The 6,270-nt window shown below is 42.5% G+C and overlaps 1 pseudogene; it reads right to left on the minus strand.

Annotated features, from left to right (window-relative positions):
- Positions 1-4,764: 4,764 nt before the first annotated feature.
- On the minus strand, positions 4,765-5,249 carry LOC102427434 (annotated as a pseudogene).
- Positions 5,250-6,270: the final 1,021 nt, after the last annotated feature.

The following is a 6,270-nucleotide window of genomic DNA, read 5'->3' on the forward strand; positions in this document are numbered from 1 at the left end:
AATAAGGTAAAGCTAAAAAAAAGAAAAGCCAAGTTGATTTCTATTGCTATTACAAAGATAAACACTAAAGTACCACACTCTACCTGTAGTGTAATGACTTACAGTAGATGGGGGTGGTAAATGTTCACCACTGCACCAGTTTTTTGGAGAAATTTCAAGCCAGTCATTTTTAATCTTACCCAGCTTGAGTATTTAGGCTTTTTCCCCTCTACCTCATCATAATTCTTCCATTTCAGGGGCTAATGAGTGTGCTAGGCTGTTAAAAGGGTGAGGGGATTGTTATGTGAAGGTAATTATTGAACAGTTACAATAAACAACAAACCCCCCTTATAGGGGTTTAACCCAATAAATTTTATCTTTCATTCACAAAATTCATTCCTCATGTTCCTGATCACAGAGTATATTAGTCAGCTTTGCTGCATCCACAAAATTCCCAAAATTTTAGTCACTTACAACAGGCTACATTTTATATTAGTGGCTGCAGATGCTGTGTGTCTGCTTGATTTCATTTGCCTCTGCTCCATGTTTCTTATCCCTGGACCTAGGCTAAGGAATAATTGTCAGTATGTGATGTACCACTTTCATGGCAGGAAACAGAAGCTAAAGAACCGGAAGAGTCTCATGGTGCCTCCTAAAGCTTCTGAAAGGTGGTAGCCTACATCATGTTTGCTCACATTTCTTTACCTCAACAATATCACACAGCTGATCTTAACATCAATAGGTGGGAGTCCTACAAGGAAGTGAATGTATTTGTGAACAATAATGTAACTTATGATGAGTCATTTTCTTGGGAATTTTTTTTTCCAAACTGAAACTTGGGGATCTTTCCTCCACTGGGCAGCACCATTATCTAGGGTACCTTCGAGATGGAGAGAAAAGTAGCTGACAGGAAACTTGCTAAAAAAGCAATAGTCAAGAAGTGTATGTATGGGGGAAGGGAAGTTTTTAATCCAAAAGCAAGTTCAAGAAAATACATCAAGAAAGGGAAGAGGTATAGGTCATAGTCATGGCTTAGCAATTGCTGACCCTGACTATGGTGCTCTGTTGACTGGGTCATTCAGGACACTCAAAAGAATCTCTCTGGCTATCAGACAGGGAAGAGGCACCAACAGTTTGTTTTTCTGTCCCCAACAGTTCACTGGCTGCCCCAGGCAATGATGAGTAGACAGAACCCCTTTTCCTCTGTCCCAGTCAAATGGCAGGCAACTCGGTGGGTTGCTGAAGCTCAGCATTCTGGTTCCTGCAACTGCTTGGGCATATACATCTATTTCTTCACTCTGTAATTATAAGTAGTTCTGCTCTTAAATGAACTTTTCTTTTTATATTTATTATGTGGCCTAAGTGTCACAGGGGCAGTAGAAAATTAAGGAAATGCAGTGAGCCAGGGGATCATCTTTGCTGAAGAAAGAACTTCCTTTCTAAGTTTGGGTAGAGGCAACAGAAAGTTAGACTGTGAGTAAGTAAAGGGCAGAATGCATGAGGGGGAGTCATCATTCATGAGAGGTTATGCTTGCCCTAGCCTGGAGCACTGCCTCCTAATGTATCACTTGGATAAATAAGAAGTCTGTGCAGCTAGAGTAAGATTCAAATATGCAACAGGACCTTGAGGAAATACTTTGCTCACCAGCATCTCAGTTTTATGTGTCCCCCAGTGTCCATCCAATTCCAGTTTCCCATGACTACACTCCAGATACACAGAGAGCCATTATTTGACTATTTATTTGTTTAGAAGCCTCACATCAACTACCCAGCTTTAAATTGAGAGCCCAAAGCTGCTTGAATTGCCCCACTAGTCTACTAGTTAAGTCCAAGATATTCCAGAAACTCTGGGGAAGGCTACATGCATGTGGACCTGGAACTTTAAGAGAAATTACATGTGTGCATCAATGAGGAAAGAATGCCCCAGCTAAAGGCATTACTTATCATGTCCCCTTAATTCTTTATGCATTTCTTCCCAAAATTGCTCTGTCCATTTCTTGGCTGTTTAAATGTCATTACTATTCTAGCCACAAGTAAGTTTTTGACATTCTGAATGAACAGTTTGCTTGCATGCCCCAAATGGGATGGGACATGTCAAGAGGGTGCTCCTGAGAGTGACAGAGAACATGGGAGGACATAGTATGTGAGACTGTTTGAGTCATGATTGTGAAAAGTTTGGAGCAGCAGCTGTATCTCTACTCTACTGTAAGGAATAAACTCTCAAACCCCAGTGGCTTCATGGAATGACTGGTGGGGAGGGAAGGGTTGGGTTTGGTAGGCCACATTATGAGTAGATCATATAAGGACCCAGACCCTATCTAGTTTGGGGGCCCTCCCCCTTCTAGAGGCTCAGATTCTTCTCCATTCAGGCTACAAATGAGAAAAGAAACAGTGGATTATGAGCTGGTTTTAGAAAATGGCCTCAATCACTTCTGACCATTCCTTTGGCTAGAACTCGCCACCCCCACCCCCACCTAACTGGAGATGGGGGAAGGTTGGGCAATCTAATCTAGCTGAATGATCAGAAAGATCAGGACAGGAATGTAGTAAACCATCTGTCAGGTTTTGCAACAAACTCGTCCTAAAATTAAGAATGCAGTTAAAGCCTCTTTACTTTGGATCCTCAGTGTTCGCAAATTATTGACAAACACATTATTTCCCTCTGCTTTTCTGGGTGATGATGCTCTTGCCCAAGAAGCCACTGCAGTGCTCAGAATGCTAATGGCAGGCCTCCCTCCCACCCATTCACTCCTCACCCCCATCCTACATAGTAAAGATATTGCTGGTGGCAGTGAATTGTTGCTTAGGGTGCTGGTGGGGTTAGTAAGTAATGGGTTATAAAATATTGCTTGGGACACTGAATTTATACTTTTATCACTGTCCACTTTTTCAGCTTTCTCTACAACCACAGTATTCTAGAACTAATTTCTTCCTGTTTTTTTCCGGTCTACAGGCTGAGCTTATTTTAAATACTAATGCCCACCCTTAGGGCTTCCTGACACTTATTCTATGGGCAAGACAGCATGCCAACTGGAGGATATAAAATTATTTTAAAAATAGCATTTCTGTCTCCACCCATAACTTTCAGAAGAATAGGTATAGGGATATTCTTGGATGGAATAAAATTGGTGCCTATTCCCTGCCCCCAGCTTCCCCTTCATTTTTAATTGCTTCCTTCCTCCCACTGTTTTCCAGACTATCTGAATTGTATCAGTCCCGGGCATATGGGAATGTGAGTACCCCGATGGCTATTGTCAGCCAGGAAATAACCACCGTTCAAACACTAATGATCATATTTGACGTGATAAAATGGATGTGAATATTAAGTTTGAACCATCTTGGCACCATCTCAGATTTAAAAAACAGCCATGAGAACTGATAGCTTTGCATAAACATCTTTCTTGCTATTTTCTCTGATTCTGACATATTCACATTTCACTACATGAGTGAACACCACCATCCACCCACTCACCAGGCGTTCACTTTATATATAGCTATAGATACTCAATGCAAGACCAAGCAAAAGAGGATTCATGTAACAGAATTTGTGGGAGGATTTTTGAAGATAGCAAAGGATAAAATTTTTATATTTAATTTTTGTCTTGTCTTGATTCTACAAAATGCTCTTATTAAGGCACTACATATCCATGTACTTGAGCTTCTTGGTTATTCATTCATTAACTTGTGCATTCAATATTGATTGTGTATGCCCTGAATACCTGGGACTATGCTAGGTTCTGGGAATTCAGAGTGGAATGTTATAGTTCTTGCATAAGTCTCATGGCTGCTATTATAGAAGTAAATAATAGTAACTGTTATATCTGGGAAAGAGAGGGATGTGAGAAAAGGCTTTATAGCCTTGGATGATGGTCCTTCAAAGATAAGGTATTATCCAGCTGGAAGACTTTATCTTTCATACCTTTGTACTGAGTACTCACCATGTGCCAGCCACTGTTTGGGGAACTACAGATGTGATAAGGGCTAAGATTTCAGAGATTGTTAGGGTTTATATTTTATAAGACCTTATACACTGTGCATGGAGTTGGCCTTCGTGTCTGAAGTTTTTGTGAATAGGGAGTCACAGGTTTGGGTTCTCAGAACTGCTTTATTACTCACTGCCATGATAGGGAACACAAAAAAGATTACATAGGGTTTTTCAGTTCATACAATGAGATATTTAGGGACCTTTCCAGATGGACAAGGTCATTCAGTTCTATCTGTGTTCTCACCCTGAACATATTCCACATTTCAATCATAATGAGAGAAAATATTACTCTTGGCTTAAAGTTTCATTCTCCATTTCTTTGCACTCCTTGGGTATTGGGAAGTCCCTGAAATCAGAGCTCTTGGAGCTCAATTCGAGGGTTCTGGGGGATTCAATCCCTAGAAAAAAAGGTAAGATGTCCCAGAATGTGCCTTGGATTCTCTGTAAGCAGCTAAGCACAGTATGGGAACAGGAAGAAAAAAAAACACATGGAAGGCCCTCAAGTGTTTATGCTTCCAAGAATGAGGGCCTAGCATTTAAACGGGCTACACTTGGTTCCAATTTACAGTGAGACTCCCTGCTTACTTTCAAATTCTGGCTACACCTCACTGATTCCAACCACTGACTACCCACCCTCTCATTTCAAAAAATTCTGACCTAACAGTCACTTAATTCTGACTTCAGTAAGATTACTCTTTAGGACGTTTTGTTTTGTTTTATGTTTTTTGACAGAACCTGCCTCAGATTTGTTTGTAAAAATAGCAGCAGCCTAGGGGTCCCACCAATCCTTTGGCCCTCACATTGGCAGACAGAGGCCTCCACTGTGCAGCTTTCATGGGTGCATGGGCACCTTTGGGAGCCAGAGCTTGAGCCTGAGCTGTAGCTGCAGCCTGAGGCCTGGTTTGAATCTTGACCTTGGACTTTGGCCAGCAGAGCCTGAGACCCTTGGAAATGCGGGCATGAGCATGTTTCCCAAGCTTGGGATGAGTGATGTAGGCAAGTTGACTGAGCTTGTGATGGTCATCCTTTGGGGTCTTGGGCTTGAACTCCTTGGGCTTTCTGAGGGTCTTGATAGCCTTGGCATATGCGCTCATGGCCTTGGCATTGTTGGCCTGCATCTTCTCCAGGTTCTTCTTCTTGTGATTCTTGGCAAAGCACATGTTCCTTAGGAACTTAGGGAAAACCCCCTTTAAAAAGTCATATCTTTGTGATCGGGGTTTCTTGATGCTGTTCTGTGCCATTTTGGGGACTGGTTGTATGTGGTGTGGTTCTTGGACTTGGCCATATCTTCACCAAGGCCTGTGGCTCCTGAAGTACCTGGGACTAGAAGAGCCAGGACACATGTTTTCCATGGAACAATTTAAATACAGTGGTCTCTTATGACCCTCTAAAAAAGACCACTTCCCCCCACCCCCAAATCAAAGACCCCAGATAATCCTGGGAGAAATCTAAGCTCAAAGCCTGGCCTGGACATCTTCCAAAGTTGTCCAGAAAAGGATGCTTGTGCCCCTTCTCCCCCTCCCCACAGACATGGGACCTAGATTACCTTCCTTATTGCAGCTCCACTGCGGGTGTGGTGGACCATGCCAGTGAGAACAGGCTGAGCAAGTTCCCTTTTAGTGGGATATTGGCGTCCCTTGCCTCAACAGCTGTCTGATCACCTGTAGCCAAATACTCCAGCAGCTGACTCCCAGGAAGCTATTGAGGATTTCAGCTATTGTTGTAACATTTTTCATCCATACCAGCTTCTTTGCACTCCTTGGGTATTGGGAAGTCCCTGAAATCAGACTGTGTACGAGCGGGTGAAGCAAAACTTTCTGCAGGAGTAGCCATATTTCTTCTTCACCCCCACCCCCTCACCAATGTTTATGTTCATTAGATTTGGGGAGAGTATTCAGTTTTTGGCAGGCTGAGTTTAAAATGTAAAGTTCACTGAGTAACTCCAGTCTGTATCACTCTCAGGTGGACCTAATTAACATCTCTTATGTTTTAAAGTTCCATTGGCTAGTGTTCTCTGAACCAAGCCTTCAGCATCAGGGTATCTGCAGACCCCCTCTTGCTAACTTTACAGGCATTCAGGAGGGTGACTTGCCCAGCTCTCCAGTTTCTCATCTTGTCCAAAGACTCGCTCAACAATGTTTAGGCATGAAAAAAGATTGAAGTGTTCATTGATTTGGAGATGCTGATAAACTCAACATAGGGTGGGTGCGAAAGCCTTGACAACCCATTTGCCTTCAACATTTCCTGGGCATTGCATCACAGGTGGTGAAATTAGCGAGTAAGTTCAAACCCATGTATTCAGTTGA

The sequence above is a fragment of the Myotis lucifugus genome, unplaced genomic scaffold (genome assembly GCF_000147115.1).
Source record: "Myotis lucifugus unplaced genomic scaffold, Myoluc2.0 scaffold_3783, whole genome shotgun sequence".
Taxonomy (NCBI): Eukaryota; Metazoa; Chordata; class Mammalia; order Chiroptera; family Vespertilionidae; genus Myotis; species Myotis lucifugus.